We start from the raw sequence: 19,968 nt of genomic DNA, 5'->3' as shown, positions 1-19,968 counted from the left end.
AGTGCTCATCACAAAGTAAGCAACTAGTCAAAGAATTAATCAGTAGATATTTGTCTGACATCCTGCTGTGTTCTATTCACTTTCTTCTAGCAACTCAATATAATTTCATTATAGCAAACAATAAATGCTCCATTAAAACCTTTAATGTCAGCATTGAATGTTCTGGGTATTGATCATAGATCACCTTGATGTTACATTAGATTTCTTGACCAATTTCATCACCTGTAAGTCATTTTCCTATCTGGGGGCTAAGAACTGCTGTGGCAGGTTGCCAAGCACCCTGGTTTCAACTTGGACTCTTCTGGTTTATAATAATAATAACTATCATTCATCAAATGCATAAAATAGGCCAGGCTACACACACACGCACACACACACACACACACACACATATTTTTCATCCAAACAACAAAAACCCTGTGATATTGGTATTACTAACATGATGTACGTAAGAACCAAGGCTCAGAAGTTGAGGAATTTATGCAGCATCAGCAGGTGGTGAAGCAGGCCTCAGACCCAGGTGCTCTTTCATCTCTCTATACAGACTTCCTGTCTACTGCTATCCCCCACTTCAAGGTTTCTCTGCCACTGAGCCATCTGCCTTCTTCACCAGAAGGAGTAACACAGTCACTGCAAGCCCATATGGCACCTTTGTATGAATAAGAACAAGGCACCCCTACATCAAGACACTTTGATGATAACTGCCAGGAATTTGTTGGAACAAATACACAAGTTTTCTATAGATATAGATAATCTGTATCTATATCTTTATCTGTATCTATATCTATAATGTACATGGTAGTGCTCCTTAAGTTGTTCAGTGTTCAACCCATACAACTGTGTGGAGTTGTCCTGCGGGGGAGAACAGCAAATGGTCATGTAGGTTCTGATGCAGGTTTTAATACAGTTTTTCTATAGTGAGGCTACTGGTGCTCAGAAGACTCATTTTCTATAGGAGTTTGGTGGTTCTATGTCTCCCTATTCTAATAAAAATAAAAAATAAAAAAACCTGTCACAGATGACTCAAGAAGAAGAAGACTGCTTTATTGTTTTTCCCAGCTTCTATTTCTTTGATTGTGAACTCTACTTAGGAGTAGCTACCCAGACCATGTAGCTCATTTTACTCCTTCCAGAAATGCTGTGGGCCTCTGAAGTTACGAACCTCAGGCAAGCGTAGAAGGAAGCATGTGCTGTCCCCACTGGCAGAGTCAGCAGCAGCAGAGTGGCAGATGATGCAGCCAAGCCTTCCCTTAATGCTGACCTGGAAACTTCATTGTCCCTTCTTTATTCTGTAAAGAGAAATGAGGGAAAATGGGTTCATTGGTATATCTTTAAAATCAAACATGTATTTGTTCACCAAGGCAGTGTATTAAGTGGAGCCTGAGAAGAAAGGAGATGAGATAGTGTTAAAAACTGTTAGTTAACAATAATATATTGTTTCAGATAGCAAGATGGATATTGAATGTTCCCAACACAAAGAAATGATAAATGTTTGAGATGATAGATATGACAATTACCTTGATCAATATATTATATGTACTAAAATATCACTATGTACCCCAGGAATATGTACAATTATTATTTGTCAACTTAAAAAGTAAAATAAAAATAATGTTATAGGAAATAAAATCCAATATAATAACCAGAGAACTTGAAAGGTTTAGGGAGGTATAATTCCCAGCTGCTGCTGCCCATATTCATAATTAGCGGTGTTTCTAGGTTCTTAATCTAGAAAATAAAATTGGATGTGGATTTTTCTTCTTTAGGAACATAATTTCTTCGGAGCAGAGTGAATTATTAAAGTTAACTTTAAGTCATCTGGAAAGAGGCATTTAGGCTCTGACATCTGGATGACTATCAGCCACCAGAGGCTACTTAGCCTCTGTGAACCCTGGTTTTCTCATCTGTGTAATGGGAAAGGTAGCACCTACTTCATAGGGTTGTTGTGAAAACTAAGTAAGAAAATTAATATAAACCATTTGTCTAAGCCTCTTTCATTTAGCAGGCACCAGTAAATAGTAGTTATTACTATTAACATAATAATAAAAATAATATAAAACTAATACTAAACCCACCTTCCCCAAGGGTGACAAGACATTTCTTCTCAATATCTTATGGCATTTAGCAAAGTTTCTCCCAAAACTCGACACTTACACCTTGAAAGAAATTCTGAAGGAATGAACAACTGTAGTGAATAATTAATTCTATAACGTGATATAAAATTTGTATGCAAAAATTACTACATGGATTATGGTAGCAATTTTAACAGAATACAGTCTTCTAAGCCTGAGAGGTAAAGAATAAGAAGTCCACTGAAACGAACTACCACGAGGAGGGGGAATTTGGATAAAGACTCTTACTAGTAAATTGTGGCGGTCTCTTTGGACTTGGGATTCAGGTTCTTCCAGCTGCCCATTCCTATACTTCTGCTGTCTGATCTGGATTTAGACATGGGACAGTGCACCCAGAGAGAAAGAGAACTGGGAAGTCTAGATTTAGCCAGAGAAAGCTGAGGCTGGGCTCAGGTCTGAGTGCATTCTGCATTACCTCTTCTCTACTAGTCCTCAGTAAAAATAAGAGGTACAGATTGGAAAGTTTCTGGTTGATTTTACATTCAAATATGATGCGAATGTAGTTATAAAAATGGCTATTTGTTCAGGTAGAACAGATCTGAAAGAAAAAATGATAGGATTAAAGGGAGGAGTAAAAGACACTCCCTATAATGGAACAGCAGTGAGCTTTTAAAGGTCCAGAGCTACCCCAATTTGATTGTAGAGGCTGTGCAGTGTGCAACCTAAACAACTGTACATTATGATCCTGAATGGGTCTGAAATCCCGTTCATATGCTTACTTCCACAAATGTCAAAGGCACACCTAGTTGTGCTATCTCAAAGGTATCCATGCCTCCCTCCCAGTCTGCTCTGCTCAGATTACAAGGTCCAGCCTGAGGCCCCATGGGGTTGGAAAACTCAGAGGGACTCCTAAGTTTGAGGGTCATTCTAGATAGCAGGCAGCACTGGGGACCACTATAGTATTGTTGTTCCTTTGAGTCCTATTCGACGCAACTTGGCACTCTGGAGGCTGCCAGTTAAGAGCCACAGAAGGCAGAGAGTTGTGTTCTTGGTGAAACAAAGCCCTGGGCCAGGCATGCTCACTCCTCCTGACAGCATGGCCATGGTGGTACCCTGCATTTTTCTCTGTTTAGTAGATGAAATACAGCCTAAAGCCAGAAATGAGAGATGCACACTTGCTAGTGAAAGCTCAGGGCTGATGTCAAGTAGATGTCCTGGCCCAATACAGAAAAGGGGTGACTCTCTCTATTTTTCAGATAACCTGTGTTTCTCTATAGAGGAGGTGGGGTTGGCAACGCATCACCTGTTGCCTGCCTGGAATGACTATGCCCTTGGCCAACAGCAGGCAAAACCGTGGCAAATGTGCCAGCAACACTATGCTACTTGTGGGTGGACGGCCTTCAAGACAGAAAGAAAATCAGGAGCTTTCCTTTCTTCCAGGCTCTGAAGCAGGGCAACAGAGAAAACATATATTATGGTGCCAGCATAAGTAAAAATGTTTCATGTACTTTTTTATACTATACTATTCTATATTATATCATACTGTATTATACTATGTTAATTAATCATATCATATGCCATCTCATCTTTATGTCATATCATATGGTACATGTGACAGGATGACATAATACTCTTTTAAGGGGGAAAAAGTTATCTGAAGCTTGAATAAACCCCTTAGGAAATTCCAATCATGATTTTTTTTGTGTTTGGGTTATTTTCTCTTTGTTTTTGTTTACATGTTGCCTTTGCCTCTTTCTTTTGCAGTCTGATATTGAGGTTAATATTAAAAGGATGCTATGAAGAATCCTATAAAACTGTAAAAGACAAGAAAATGACTGGATGCGTTCTGGGTCAGGCTGAGCTTGTTGTGAAAATGGAGTCCCTGCAAAGTTTGATAATGGGATGATGCAGCAGACAGATGCAGGGGTTAATGACACTGAAGAGAGCTTGGGGAGTGGTGATGGGGTGAGAAAAACGAGAGTGGAGCTGCACATGGGGAGGGGGGAAAAAGGAGGTTGCTAGGCAACTTCCCGGGGCAGCGGAGAGAAATCCTGAGGGAGGAGGTCCTTTTGGAAGCGCTGGGGCTTGCCATGGGTGGCTATCTGTGGTGAGAACAGACAGACCCAAGAGGTGGGTCACCTAGTTGGAAGCTGGCTGTTTGCCCAGAGCTGCTTCCTGCAACAATAAAGTCAGGAGAAGTCAAGGGTATACAGCCCGAGCACTGCGGCAAACCATCTGCATAGTAGCTGGGGTGCAAAATAAGAACAGAAGCTGTTCATTCTACACCCCGTGCCCTGGAGAAGATAATGGCATGGCCGGTGGTGCCTAGGGTTGTGGTTTGCAAACGCATTCATTGACTGCCAACTGGGTACCAGGCATTACTTGCTGGGAGGAACAATGGTTAAACCAGACATGATTCTTGTCCATAGCAGCTCTTCATCTAATAGAGGAGAAAGGCCTAAAGACATGTGCATTGCTAATTAGTTATAGTCATGGGGTATAAACCAAAACCTAATTATTGAGAGTTTGAAGTATGGAGCCAGGTTCAAATCCCAGTCTGCATCACACTAGCTACGTGCTCTGGGATAACAGGACCTTGTGGAAGTTACTTCATCTCTCATTTGTAAAACACGAATGATCATAGTACCTATGTCATAGGGTTGCTATGAGAACTAAATGAGTTGACAATGGTAAAGTGCTGAGGATAATGTCTAGCAAATAGTGAGGTTTGTTCAATAAGTTCTGCATAGGATCTAAATAATCAGGGCCATGAGTGCAGCATTGAATGTGGCATAAGTACCTTTCCACACATCCATACTTTTATAAAGGTGACGCTCAGCTAGGGAACACTTGTGACGCTGGGGCTCACCGGCTTCCCGACTTTTCTTTTTTTTTTTTAAATTTTATTATTATTATTATACTTTAAGTTTTAGGGTACATGTGCACAACCTGCAGGTTTGTTGCATATGTATCCATGTGCCATGTTGGTGTGCTGCACCCATGAACTCATCATTTAGCATTAGGTATATTTCCTAATGCTGTCCCTCCCCCCTCCCCCCTCCCCCCACCCCACAACAGTCCCTGGTGTGTGATGTTCCCCTTCCTGTGTCCATGAGTTCTCATTGTTCAATTCCCACCTATGAGTGAGAACATGTGTGTTTGGTTTTTCGTCCTTGTGATAGTTTGCTGAGAACGCTATCAAATGGTTCTTTGATTATCCTATTGCATGGTTCACATTGTTGTAAGACACTTTCTCTGGGTGGAGGAAATCGTGTCTTTCAAACTCAGATATACAGCCCAAGGCAGAACTAGGTCTGAAGAGCATAGCTATCAGTTTCTTCAGCTCTCCTTCTTGTCTTCTTTTCCTGTCACCTGGAATGGGGAAGAATAGGTGCCTTTCACAGTACATTTCCTTTGCCATCAGTAGGGTCCTGCCCTAGCTCTCTTGTCTGCACAGGGTGCCTTTCCCTTCTCCATCTACAAAACGCTGAAGGCTGCCTGCAATTTTTCCCAGAAATTCATTTAGGTGTTTGGAATGCACATATCGATAGCCTTGCATTTCCAACTTTTCTGGCCAGGTAAGCATGTTGCCTGTTCAACAAAAATAAATTTAGATCCACAGATCAGCACATGATGTTCTTATTATCCCAGCCCTGCCTCCCTGCAAGGGCCCCCATGATTACTTTGTCGGCAGGACCCAGGGCCAGCCAATTGCCACACAGAGAGACAACTCCAATGTCAGCTGTACAAAAGACAGGGTATTTATGACACAAACTCTTTGCAGAAGAGAGAGGTGAAAAATGCCCTAAAACAGGAAGAAACACAGTCTTGAAGACCTATTTCTTCTGCCCTGGGATGCCCTCCCCATAGTCCCCAGTCTGTCCACAGAGCCATCTGGGGCCATCACTCCAGTGTCCCAATGGCCCAGATCCATGCATTCTGCGTGCTCATTCTACCCTCAGGATTTTCCATGACAGAGATAGTTAGCAGACTATTCAAACTTCCAGTTTTCTGTCCCCAGAGAGCCTTTTTTGGTCAATTCAGATAAAGGCTAAGATTCAGAGTTCTCTCACTTGATTCCATGTCTGAGGGCATTTGACAGAATGGGCAGAAATTTCTCTTTAAATGCCTATGTCTCCGGTAAACCATAATTTTTGCATTAAGTGTGAGGGCCTCTTTAGGGAGATAGTAAAACGCTGCAACCGCTCCCTGTGCATAGACTCTCTCCAGGCCCTGCGTGGTCTGTCGGCCGTTTTCATCCTCATCCATCTGGTAAACTGGCCTGGGGCCTACTCACGAGTTGGTTGGGCCCTTGACCTCAGGCACACATCCAAAGCAACATGGGCTTAGATGGCCAGTCTGAGTAATGCCGGAGGTGCCATCTGTCCTGCAGGAAGACCATCCTCTGTGTCAGTCCTAAAGCATTGGCTCCATATTTTAATCACAGCTGGTAACCGTCATTTGCCAAAATGAAAGATACCTGAACAGTTAGGAAAGGAAGGCACGTGATTCAGGGGCAACTTTAAATATTAGCTAGAAGTTTCAAGCCACAGGAGGATCTCCTAGACAAATAGGAATGACAACAACAAAATAAAATAAATAAAATTAGAAAATTGCCCAAGAATAAGGAGTTGCCCAAACACTTAGAAAAATCCAGAAACATTCTCATAACTTGCAGAATAACCTAGCAATGGATTTTGTCAAAAATCAGAGCTACCAAAATGGTTCTGAAAGTCCGCCTCATAGACAATTTGCATTGAGGCCGGCATGTCTCATCTTTCCCCATTCCAGAAAATGCCCAGGTTTCTCCTAGAGAAATCGGAAACTCCAATATTTCTAGCAATATTCGCATGTCATGGAGGGGAAGTGACTACCCCCAGAAATAATACCACTGCTTACCCAATCCATGAAGTGAGAGATTTAAGACATTTCTCTGTTCCCAAGGCCTATGGGCAGAATTAAAAGTAATTGCCAGAAAAGCCAGTTTCAAAACAGTCTCTACGCTTGCGTTTATTGAATGAGCTTATTGGATATATTGGTTGCAAGCAGGAAGCAACCTGCTGACCTGAGCTCCCTGTGGCCCTGGTCCTCTCCACTCTGATAACATCCAGGCAGATCTTACAACTCCTCCAGTCACACCCAGATACCAACTCTAGGCCAGACCAATGCGATCTCTTGCCTGTATTTCAACTTTTGATTTCTATTGTATTTATATAATGTTCCCTCCTTCCCCCCAGCTTGGGCCTGCTGTAGTTTGGGAAACTTGTTGGAGCAGGGCTGGGGGAAGAAGGAGGAGCCTGGAGCATCCCAGTGAAGAGGAAACCCCCTTTCTGCCTAACTTCCCCTCCAACTCACAGGGTCTAATTCAAGGCCCTCAGGCTTAAGCCCAGGGCAGAAAGGATTAGAGGGGAAAATTGGAAAGACCTGTATGGGTGTAATCTAGTGCTGATGCTCCCTGGACATAGACTTGTATAGTGCAGGTGGGGGTTTTAAAGCACAAGGTAGTACGTAACTTGCCCAGTTAGAAAGTGGCAGAGCCGCAGTGGCTTATGCCTGTAATCCCAGCGCTGGCAGCAAATCCACTACTCTGGAGGCTGAGGCATGAGAATCGTTTAAACCTGAGAGGCAGAGGTTGCAGGGAGCCTAGATGGTGCCACTGCACTCCAGACTGGGTGGCAGAGTGAGACCCTATCTCAAACAAAACAAAACAAAACAAAAAAGCAGTAGAAGAAAGTGGCAGAGCATGGATTCTGGAGCCAACAGCAAGGAGATTCTATTCCCCTTAATTTGAGCAATGTTGCCTGTTATGACATCCTCAGCACCAGGCAGTCCCTGACTCCATCCCCCACACTTCTGCTGGGGCACACTGCCATCCAGGGGTCACCTTGGCCAGAGTCCCTCAAGATGACTGGCAGTCAGATATCTTCAGTGCGGTCAACACTGGTGCTCAGGAAGCACAACTCTGAGTGGTAAGCTCTTCGCCAAGCAGCCTTCTTTCCACTCTGCCACTGGCCAACTGCCCAGCCAGTCTCTAGCTTTTGATTTTCAGACATGCATGAGGAGCCAGAACCTGCCTGGAGACTCCAAATGTCCAGGGACTCATGTCAGCCCCCTGAGAGGTACCTGAAGCCATCTTCCCTCGGCTTTAGCTGAGGGAAGCTCCCAGCACCCTAACAACTCGTTCAAAAGAAATCCTCTCCTTCTGATTTTTGTATCTTTAAGGATTTCTTGTATACCCCAAGGTGGGCCATGAGCTCAGGGTTGCAAAATCTGCTTCACAATCCCTTGACATTTCTTCTATGGGTGATTGGACATATCCTGTTCTCAGACTTTGAGTCCTTGGCCAAAACTCAAAACTCGAAAAGAACAAAATAAAAGCTACATTTGACATCCTGTTATACATGGTAGAGGCAAGACTCTCCAAAACATAGTACATATACACATTAGGAGTAATACTCTTTAAAACGAAACTCTGTCTCCCAGGTTCTTCTTTCTACACACACACACACACACACACACACACACACACACACACGAAACAGCAGGGAGGGAAGGAGAGAGAGAATAAGGAAGAAAGAAAGGGAGGAAGAAAGAAGGAAAGAGAAAAAGGAAATGAAAAAACGGAGACAACAGAGAGAGGAGATACAATAAAGGAAAGGAGGGAAAGAGAGAGGAAGAAGGACAGAGAGAAAGAGAGAAAGTAAAAGAATGAAAAAAGAAAGAGTCTAAGGAGAGAGAGAGAGACCATGTGCTCACACAGACTGGGCATTGGCATCACTGGTGTAACTAACATGACACGAAGCCCTCTTTGTGTATCATATATAACAGTTTATGAGGCTCTTTGTGGAATCTCCTAATAACAGCCTTTTAAAAAAAGTATTATTGGCCAGGTGCGGTGGGCGGCTCACACCTGTAATCCCAGTACTTTGGGAGGTTGAGGCAGGTGGATCACTTGAGGTCAGGAGTTCGAGGCCAGCCTGGCCAACATAGCAAAACCCCATCTCTACTAAAAATGCAAAAATTAGCTGGACTTGGTGGTGCACGTCTGTAATCCCAGCTACTTGGGAGGCTGAGGCAAGAGAATCTCTTGAACCTAGAAGGCGGAGATTGCAGTGAGCTGAGATTGCGCGGGGGGAAAAAAAAGGCAGCCCACACAAAAAAAAAAAAAAAAAAAAACAAAACAAAACAAAGGTAAGGTAAGGTTTTCCTCTTAATACTAAGCAGACCCCAAATCATCTTCTTTTGTGACAAAGAACGGCCTGTAAAATCAAGCTGCAGACATAGAAAGGCAAGCTAGAAGCTTGCACAGGTGAACACCAGCAGCTGTGCCAATAATAAGGGGCTACCTGGGGACTAGGTATGTTAAAAATGGCAACTACATGTTCCATTTTCTCTGTCAACCACGTGTACAGTAAGGAGCAGGCAACATGGCACCTGCCAGGCAAAGACTTCATTTGCATAACAGAAGATTAGGGTGGGGCTGCCAGCTTCCTTGCGTGCTATGTAAACACCTGGTCCAACCAATCTTTGGGCCCTATGTAAATCAGACACCACCTCCTCAAGCCAGTCTATAAAATCTTGTGCACTTGGCAGTGGGCCAGAAGTCCCACTCAGGCATCCCTCTCTCACAGGAGAGAGAGCTACTCTCCTTTCTCTTTCTTTGGCCTATTAAACCTCACTCACTCCTAAACCCACTTCTTGTGTGTCGTGTACTTGATTTCCTTGGTGTGAGACAATGAACCTCGGGTATTTATCCCAGACAACAACGCCACTTCAGCGAGTCCAATCATTGGGAGTGCTGAAATGAATGTTGGGTGATCACCTGCCAGGTGTACCAAACTCACTGCCTAATCACCTGGGAAGCTTGTTAAAATACCACTCCACCACCACTACCACCACCACCATCACCATGGCTGCCCCAGAACTACTGAATCAGAATCTCCAGGGGTGGCAACTGAACATCCATATTTTTTCAACTCCCCAGGTAATTCTGAGGCAGCCCATGTTTGGGATTCACTGCTGTAGAATTAGATACAATTATCTCTACAGTTGCTTCTAATTCTAAGTTTCTATCATTCAATGCACACCCCGGATGTTTAAAATCATCCTTTGTGTCCATACAAAGCTTCTGAGCCAAAATTTCTTCTTCCCAGAGAAGAGGCCCTGAGAAAATTCTTCAAAGTGTGGGGACCTCGAGGTCCTGATTCCAAACAGCAACAAACATGTGCTCTAAGATTAGCCTTTCTGAACCATATTTCTCCCTGAAGACTTGTCTGTTTCCTCAGTGAAGCTATCCAAGCTTCCTAACCTCCCTCCAAGGCCACAGAGACCTCTTCTCCCTCCTCCAATCTCTGACCAGCAATCTGTGTCCTTTTTTCAGAGGAAGGGGGAAGCAGAGGGCACTTCTCATATGCTCTCTGGCATCAGCTGTTGGGGGATTCAATAGGCCTGGTTAATAATACCAGGCATTGCCAGCAAGTCACAAACTAATTGAGAAATAAGACAAAAGAATAGGGCATGTGGAGACCAAAATAACATCTTCTTTGTTGATAAATGTGCTATTAGACTAGCAGAATTCACAGCCTAGTCACCCTGTCACTGGCAGCACTGGGGACAGCTCTTCCCTGGGGCACAGATCCCCGCCCTTGCCAGTGATCACAGAGGAGAGAGCAAAGCAAGTGCTTCTTGTGGGCAGCCTGGCTCCTAACAGGAAGGGGAAGGAAGGGAGCGTGGTTCTGTGTGCCCTGTTCCTCTTCATGGCTCTCCGGTTAAAACATGACACTCCTCCTTTCTGGGGACGGCTGGATGGAGAATGGCCAGCTGAGTCACACAGGTGAACCCCTCCACCTGGGACAAGCCCTCCAGTGCAGGAAGGAGGCTTCCTGCCTCCCCCAGCACTTTCTTATTCTTTTCTATGTGCCTTGGGTCCTTGATAGGATGATAAACCAATTGAATGCAGGAATTCTGTATTATCTTCTGTTGATGTCTTCTCCAAAGTGCCTGGCACTGTGCTGGGCAAATTATAGAAAATATTATAAAAAATATGTTTGTTTTTGAAAAATAAAGGACAAACAAAACACAGAAGCAAGGAAATGACAGGAGGGACAGAGAGGGGAGGAAGAAATGGGGTTGGGGGACTTTGTGATGATGATTTATAAGCTTATCTTAAAAATAAGGGAAGCATGAGGGGTTGGGGATTTGACTCTGAAAGCAGATGTCCTGAGTTCAAATCCTGCCTCAGCCCTTTACTTGCTGTATTCCTCTGGGCAAGTTGCCTAAGTTCTCTTTCATCTGTACCTACCCGAGTGGGTTGTTGTGAGCATTAAATGGGATTTGGCTCATCAAGGGGTTAGAATACCAGCTGACGAACTGTGACTTTCAGGTTATTCTGACCTGATGAGTGTTTTTGTAAATAAAGTTTTATTGGAACCCAGACACACCTGTTCATTAATGTATTGTGTATAGTGGCTTTTGCAGCTACTCTAGTAGTTGAAACAGAGATTTTATGACCTGCAAAGCCTGAAATATTTACTATCTGGCTCTTCAGAGAAAAAGTTTGCATATTGACTCCTGGCTTAGAACACAAAGCCCCATTCTTTCACCCTATGAAGTAGAAGACTGAACACGTATGTCACTCTCTTTAAAGCAGTGCTTGATTCTTGCAATTAGACATTGGTACTCCCTTCCCACTGTCATTCTACGGCACCTCAGACTCCTTCTATGGCACTTGTCACATGGCATTGTCTAAAGATTCTCCAGTCTGGGATTGTGTCATATTCACTGCTCCAGCATAGTGCCTTAGACGAAATTGATACCCAGGAAATGCTTGCTCAATATTCATTGGTAATACACACATGCACAATAAAAACCCTCTAAAAGGAATAACTATAAACCTACAAAGTGACAAAGGCTAGAGTTCTGAGCAAGCCTCTCTGGACTTTTCGCTATTGCTGCAACGGGTAGGTTTTCATGTCCTTCTTTCTGCCTCTTTATTTCTGTCTTCTTGCTTCTCAACATCTGGCCATGGTGGTGGTGGTGCTTGAGTGGCAACAGTCTTGCACTCACTGATGAGCCTGCAATCTACAACTGGCATTCCTTTCCATTTCTTGCAGGGCCATCAGCCTTCCCTTCAGTGCTTGGAAGTTCATGTCAAGACATTTTGGCCAGGCAGGCATCAGTCTCTGGGCAGATGATCCTAGTGGGAGATGAGGAATGCTCGCACCTGAGTCTCTCCCACCTTGCGTTCCACAGCAAGTGTGCCAGGGGCATTCTAATCATGCTTCTTGTGGACTTGCATCTGCTTCTGGTTTTCAGAGCTTCTGGTCATTTTCACTACAAAATATTAGGCTCCATTTATCTGTCACATCACCAAAGCTAGTCCTGGATATTTTTGACCAGGAAATATGTGAGCTGTGTTGTAAACAAGACCATGACCATGGGCACCTCCCTGATCCTCATCCTCTTCCTCAGTAAAACAAGAGGAAATGGTCACAAGCCCCTCTGATTCTAACATCAATGGCATCTATGAGGTCACATGAACCTTCAGTGCTAGCAATGTCTTCAAATGGGATTAGCAGCTGGCTTGAGCACTGACCCATTTGAGGGACTAGTTGCTGACCCCACATTCCTCAAGTTCTCTGTCTGTAGGATACTAGGATACTGACCTTTCTTCATTCCACTGACGTTATCTGGCCTAAATCCTCAGCTTGAAGGTAAAATTCCTTAAAAAGCTCTGAGCTTCCCAAAGGCTCTTTGGGGTTCAAAGGTGAAGTCAATGTTTGCCTCCAAGTAAGAATTCATTAGCTGCTATTGCCAATGAGAGCTGTTTTCTCTGAGCAGAAACGAGCTCCTTGGAACTTTGCAGGTCTCTAGGTCAACAGCTTAACATGCAGGATCTGCAAACGCCTGTGGTCTCATCCACCAGAACTTGCAGGTACACATCGCTTCCTCACCCGACTCCGCAACTTGGCTTCCCATCAGAAAACAGCTGAAAAGTACCTGCCATGTCTTGCTAGTGAGACCCAGGTCCCATCAGACATCAGACCGCAAATCTAAGATGGAGCTAGAAGCTTGAATATCTCTCCTGGGTGTTCTGACACACTCATTCTCCAGCTTGACTTAAAAAGAAGAGCTTTTTTCTCCCCCTTATGGCATTTTTATTCTCATAGGAATCAGTAAGTAGAAACCTATTTGTAAAGTAATGGGTAAAATGATTACTGGGGTTTTTAAAATGCTCTTTCTGATGTTTCCATTTTTATTTAACTCAACAGTGGCAGATATACTGATAGCCACACTTATTCATGATCCAGAGAAATCTTTGCTTAATACTGTATTAAGCACTATTGAGAAGGAACATCCCTTGGATGGCTTTCTCCAGGTGTTCAGGACCTTTTCTACCCTCCCTCCACAGGGGCTGACAATACTTCAGCAAAGTTGGCTCTTGAGGATGGAATTTCATTTTGGGCAGAGCAATGTCTCAGGATAGGCTTGGGAGTCTGCCTTCCTTAGATAAACGTGCCTAAAGATGGCAAGATCATCTTCCCAGGATTGACTGCCACGGCACACATGTTAGGAACAGACTTTATTCTGACTGGGGAAAGGCCACTGAATGAGCCCTTTTTAATTAAAACCCCCGAACCTTCCTCATTAAGACTTTTGGCACATGCTGACAGTGGAATTTTTCCTGTATGGTCCTTTTGGGAGCTACCTAGATGACTTTGGCAGAGAAATGACATGTAAATAACGTCTAGGATTATTATTATTGGGCTAGGTTCTCATCCTGTGTAACTCTCCGGGAATTCTAGCACTCAGACTTGCTTGTTATAAATACTACACCTTTCAACTTCCTCCAAGTGCACAGGAGACGAGGTGGTGGAGGGCTGTGTGGGGGTTAGGAGATGGTGTTGTTTGGAAGATCCATTAATCAAAGTCAGCTCGAAAGTCATCCTGCACATGATTAAATCAGTTATAAAAAATTATTCCCTTATTTCAGGTAACTGATTCATTCCCCATGTTTCCAGGGATGCAAGTAGGAGGCAGGTTTCATACACATCTCAGGAATGGAAAGCAGATTGAATTGGCCCAGTGGGTGATGAGGTTATAGAAAAAATGGCACTGATTTGGCCCCAGAGCAAGGAACCAGGACCCATCAAAGTGGGGCCATGTCTCCAGCAAGATAAGACACTTTTGGGAGACAGAAGATAGGGATGGGAGACTATTCCCAAAATTTAAGAGAAAAGCTTCTATTTAGGAACGCTGGTACCAGATCCAAGCTGACCACTGATTCACTTAGCCAATACATGAGTCTGTACCATGAGCCAGGTACTGTCCCCTGTACTGGTCTAGGGTGGTAAAGAGGACAGACAAAGTCCTTGCTCTCTGGAAGCTCAAATTCTAAGGTGGGGGTGGGGGAAACAGATAAATAAGCAAATAAGCAACTATACGAACAAACACTCAAGATAAATTCAGATAAGTTTAAAAATGATACAAAGTCAACAAAACAAAGAACAATGATGGAAAGTGATGGGGAAGGGTAAGCCACAGGAGCCTGGGCAATGCAGACAGAAAGAGCAGGGAAGGCTTCTCGAGGGAAGGTGTATTTGAGCTGAGATCCGAAGGAGGAGAAGGAGATAGGTGTGTGGTGACATGACTTCAGAGCTTTCTAGGCAGAAGGAACAGCAAGTGCAAATACCCCAGGGCAAGAGCAGGCTTGGCATGTTCCAGGAGCAGAAAGAAGAGAGGTCCTTGTGCCACCCCATGAGCAAAGGAAAGAGCGGCAAGAGGACATCGGGAGAGGCCAGATGCCCTTGGTGGCCATCATGAAATGTTTAGACTTCATTGTGCAAGCATGGGCAGCCATTAGGGAGTGTGGAAAAGACTACTAGTTGTCTACCCCTGCCCCTACCCATCCAGTCTCTCCTTTTTTTCAGTCCTAGAATGTTTGAGTTTTAGCCAGCAAATGCCCACACGATTAGAAGGTCCATTTTCCAGTCTTTTTTGCATATATGTGTGGCCATAGGATTAAGCTCCTGTCAACAAGACATGTGCAGAAGTGATGTATGCCACTTCTGGACCTAGTTCTTAAAATGTTTGAGCATGTGCCCTCCACTTTCTCTTTTCCTCATCTCAGTGGTTGGTGCATGCATCTGGCTAGAGAGCCAGCTTTGACTTTGAAGAGTGTAGGGTAGCACCTTATGATATGGTGAGCACCAAGACAGAAGGACTCTGGGTCCCTTCATGGCTGTACATAACTTGGCCACCTGCCTGCCCTGAACCATCTGCCTTCCTTTGCTCGAGCAGTTGCATTTCGGGTTTCTTTGTTATATCAACTCAGCCTGCATTCTAACTAATACAGGATGTTTCAGTTAGGAAGGTGACATAATCTAATTTACATTTCAAATAGATCAATCTAGCTGCCATGTAGTTAATGTATTGGGAGAGGAGAGAGAACAAACTGGATACAGGGAGGCCAGAGGCCAGCTCAGAAGCCATTGCAGTAATCCAAACTAAAGGCACCGATGCCTTAGGGTAGCCACTCTGCAAATAAAGAGAAATGAATCGATTTGGGATCTATTTTGGAAGTAGAACCAAAAAGATTTGAGGAGGGATTGCATGATTGGGAGAGAGGTTGAGAAAAGAATAATTAAGGTAACTCCTAATTTGGGATCCTTTGGTGATTTCCCCAGATATCTAGATGAGATCTGAAGACAACAGGAGGTGGACCCCATGGAAGGAGGTTGGGACATCTCTGACATAAGAAACTACCCACAAGATAGCAAACTCAGAGATGGTGCATAACACAATTGTCAGTCTAATAGTCTTCTGTATAGACACAGATTTCATGCCTCACATTTGAGTTGAAAATACTTAAGATTCTTTTAGTTGCATGTAACAGAAACCAACTCTGGCTAGTTTAAGACATAATAATTTACTGGAAGGACTGACACAGCTCATAGAACCCAAGTATAGCCAGATCTTTAAAAAGGACTAGAACCGAGGACTAGAAAGATTACAGGAACCACAAATACTCTTAGCTCTTTATCTCTGAACAGACTTTTTTTTTACTTTTCCATAGATACGATGAACGATGGTATCTTCAGGGATTCTGAGTTTATTTTACTTCTAGCAAACAAACTATACCAATCTAGATACGCTTAACCCCCTGGGAGTAAGAATTTAACCAGCTTTTCCTGGGTCAGGGTCCAATCAGCTATAGCCAGGAGGATGAAACCAAATAGTACAAGCATGGCTGCCTCTGCCCATCCATGAGAAAAGGGCAGGTCACAGAGAAAGGAGTCTATGTGAGCTGAGGGGACACCCTCCTGGAGCCTTCTAACAAGGTCCATATTGACTAAGAATATCAATTTCATGAAGATACAGCACCGTAGGACTCCAGTGATCCTTCAGAATGATCTACTTCTAGTACAGAGTTAAATGGAAGCCATCTTGAACTGATAAATATCTTTCTTATTTTTAGAGATATCTTGCACAGATTTCATAGCTTTTCTTGGGGACCATTGGTGGGGACTTAGAATTCTCACAAATGCTTTCTGCTTGTTTCTCACATTTGCACTTGCCACAGCCTGTGAGAAGCTCCTCTTGTTCTCTCCTCATTCAGAAGGCGGCCATCTGGGCACCCATTCTATCTGTCAGAATAACCCTCCCTGATGGTACACCTCCAGCAAGGCTGGACTGGAGTAAATAGGGAATTCTGTAGACAACTGACCTAGATGTGACCCTGCAGTCTCAAAGATTTGTCTGAAGTATCGCTAAACAAACCACAGGGCTTTGGATCTTAGATTTGTTTTTTCTACAAGCATCTATTCTGCAAATAAGTAATCCCATCTTTCCCTTCCCCTTGCCCACTCTCAAACACTCATTCTTTATTCTCACCCAGGGCTGCTTCTCCCCACTTCTCTGAATAAAGTTTAAAATTGAGCTATAAGAACAGATATAGCAGCTCTTTATCTGTCAGAGAAAGATTAGCTAAGGATAGTTATGGGCCCCAGGCAAAGATGGGGATGCAGTCTGCCTCTTAAAGGCTTGATTGGGAGGATTTTATGGTTATTATAAAAATGCACTTTCTTTTAAAAGTTCAGAGCTAGGTTTTTTTTTCCTTCTTTTAGTCACAGGAGGTCATGCACTTTTTTTTATTAGACACTTCTTATTTTTAAGGCTGAGGCTTAACAGCATGCTCAGTAAGGACTATGGGAACTGAATGGGGCCTCTGAGGAAAGCCTCACCTCCATCTGTAGGGCTGGAGGGACACACGTTATGAGCTTCGTGCCTCCTGGTAATACGTGTGGGTCATAGCCCTTTCACCAGAGAGCAAGCCCATGGCGGGGGTTGAAATATACTGTTTCCAAACAGCAAGGCAATGGAAAATGACCTTTTGCTATCCTCTCTACCTCATGATTTTTTTTGACTTTTTTTATTATGGACACTAATGATTATGATCAAATAGATATTATGTATAAAAAGTGCTCTAAAAATATAATCTTATTATTTTTATGGGTTTTAAATTTCATACCAGAGTTTCTGTTCATGGTGTTGATAACCAGTGATCATCATCCCAACTGTCACTTAACCAATAACTATCATGAGCTCTTTTTTTTTCTCATTCTTTTATTGTGGTAAAATATACATAGCATAAAATTTGTCAGTTTATTTTTTAAGTGTACACTTTGGTGGCATTAAATACATTCACATTGTTGTGCAACCATCACCCCTATCCATCCCCCCCAAACAGAAACACTGTACCCATTAAACATAAATTCCCTTTCCCCTCTTACCCCAGTCCCTGGTAACCCCTATTCTACCCTGTGTCTGTATGAATTTGCCTATTCTAGGTGTCTAGGTGTCTCATACCAATAAAGCATCTACTTTTTTTTTTTTTTTTTAGACAGAGTCTCATTCTGTCACCAGGCTGGGGTGCAGTGATGCAATTTCAGCTCACTGCAACCTCCGCCTCCCAGGTTCAAGCAATTCTTCCACCTCAGCCTCCCAGGTAGCTGGGACTACAGGTGCACATCACCACACCCAGCTAATTTTTTATATTTTTAGTAGAGATAGGGTTTCACAATGTTGGCCAGGATGGTCTTGATCTCCTCCTGACCTCATGATCTGCCTGCCTCGGCCTCCCAAAGTGCAGTGATGACAGGCATGAGTCACTGCACCCAGCAGCATCTGCTTTTAATTCTACTCTCCAAATCAGGCACTGTGCCTTGATACCCTGCTATACAGAGAGTGACCACCAGGCCTCCCCACACTCATACAGAGGCCAGAGACAATCCATTCTAAGTTATGGTCTCTCAGCAGGAAGTCCATCCTTTGTACATATCATTTTATTTAAACCTTGTAAAACCTTGCAAGCTGGAGATTACTATCCCCCACCTTATAGCTGCAGAAAATAAAACTCCTACAGATTAGATCACAATGCTGGTAAGCAGCAAAGCTAGATTCAACTCAGGCTAGTACCAATTCCTGCTCTTAACCCGTATGCTGTCCTCCATTCCCCACTGACTATTGAAGTTGTATATCTGCCAACTCCTTGGCAACTCAGAATAGCTGTCCTCCAGGTTCTTGCCAAGGATTAAAATCATGACCTCTATGTTGTCCACTGTTTACACAAAACCCCAGGTTGGAAGACATGCGACCTCTGTAGGAGGTACGTGCACTTCACCGAGAGGCAGTATAGTATAGTGGTTAAGCACCCAGGATCTGGAGCCAGGCTGCTTGAGCTCAGCAGCTGAGTGAACTTAGCCAAGTTACTTAACCTTCATGACTCACTTTCTACTTCTGTAAATGGAAATGATAATGAGATAATGATGGGGATGATAATACCAATCTTACTGTGTTCTTATGATGAAAAATTAATGTACGTAGAATACTAAGACCACTGCCAGTGCTTAGAAAACATTATGTATGTGACAACTCTTATGACCTGTCATCCATTTCTTTCTTTTTTCCTTTTTATTTCTTTCTTTTCTTCTCTTTTTTTTTTTTTTTTTGAGACAGAGTCTTGCTCTGTGATCCAGGCTGGAGTACAGTGGCACAATCATAATTCACTGTAATCTGGAACTCTGGGGCTCAAGTGATCCTCCCGCCTCAGCCTCCAAAAGCATTAAGATTACAGGCATGACCCACCACACCCAGTTTGTCATCCATTTTTATAGCTAACTGATTCTTACATCTGTTTAGTCATAGATTCTTCAATGGCAAGTTATGCATCTCTATATCAGTTATAATGCTTACTGATGCAGGTCATAAAAATGATTCACATTGGCTTACATTCGATTAAAATATCTGGAAATAACTGAAATCTAGATGTAGAGCAGATTCCAGACATGGTACAATCAGCAGTGAGTGCTGTCATCAACAACTTACTTCTCTCTGTTACTCCATTCTGCCATACGGCATCAGTGGCATCCTAAGGCTGGTTTATGGGGGCAAGACGGCTTCCAGTGGTAACCAGAGCTTTGTGCTTCCTGTGCAGATCTAGAAAGAGACAGAGCATAAACAGGCTTCACCATATGATAGTTGAGCCATCTCAGGTCTCATGCTGGAGTGGATCCCTACACAAAATCAGACAGGACTAACAGCAACAGCCTCAAATCTCTGTACCCCACAATGCAACATACAAACTTGGCAGACAATTCCAGAAGTTTCACAGTCTGCAGATTAAGACCCTGTAGGAAATATTTAGAACATTACTCATAGAGAAAGCCAGACTCTCAGGAAGTTGTATATATGAAAGACATTGTTTCAACCCCTCTTAGAATCACCATGACTGAATTGCATATCAGTATCATGCCATGGGTCTCTTCTTCACCTATAATAGTGTTAGGAAAAGAGTTTGCTTCTCCTGAGTAATTCATTCAATTTTATTTTATGGACA

The 19,968-nt window shown here is 43.3% G+C and overlaps 1 long non-coding RNA gene across 1 annotated transcript; it reads right to left on the bottom strand.

Annotated features, from left to right (window-relative positions):
• Positions 1-1,023: 1,023 nt before the first annotated feature.
• Positions 1,024-19,571, bottom strand: LOC131382977 (uncharacterized). Its single transcript, XR_009212617.1, has 2 exons — positions 19,458-19,571; positions 1,024-1,289 (listed from the first exon to the last, which is right to left on the bottom strand). It is a non-coding gene; the product is annotated as an uncharacterized LOC131382977 (long non-coding RNA).
• Between the last annotated feature and the right edge of the window lie 397 nt (positions 19,572-19,968).

This window comes from Hylobates moloch, unplaced genomic scaffold (assembly GCF_009828535.3).
Source record: "Hylobates moloch isolate HMO894 unplaced genomic scaffold, HMol_V3 SCAFFOLD_3, whole genome shotgun sequence".
Lineage (NCBI taxonomy): Eukaryota > Metazoa > Chordata > Mammalia > Primates > Hylobatidae > Hylobates > Hylobates moloch.
The sequence above is the reverse complement of the archived record's forward strand: the minus strand, read 5'-3'. Positions and strand labels throughout refer to the sequence as shown.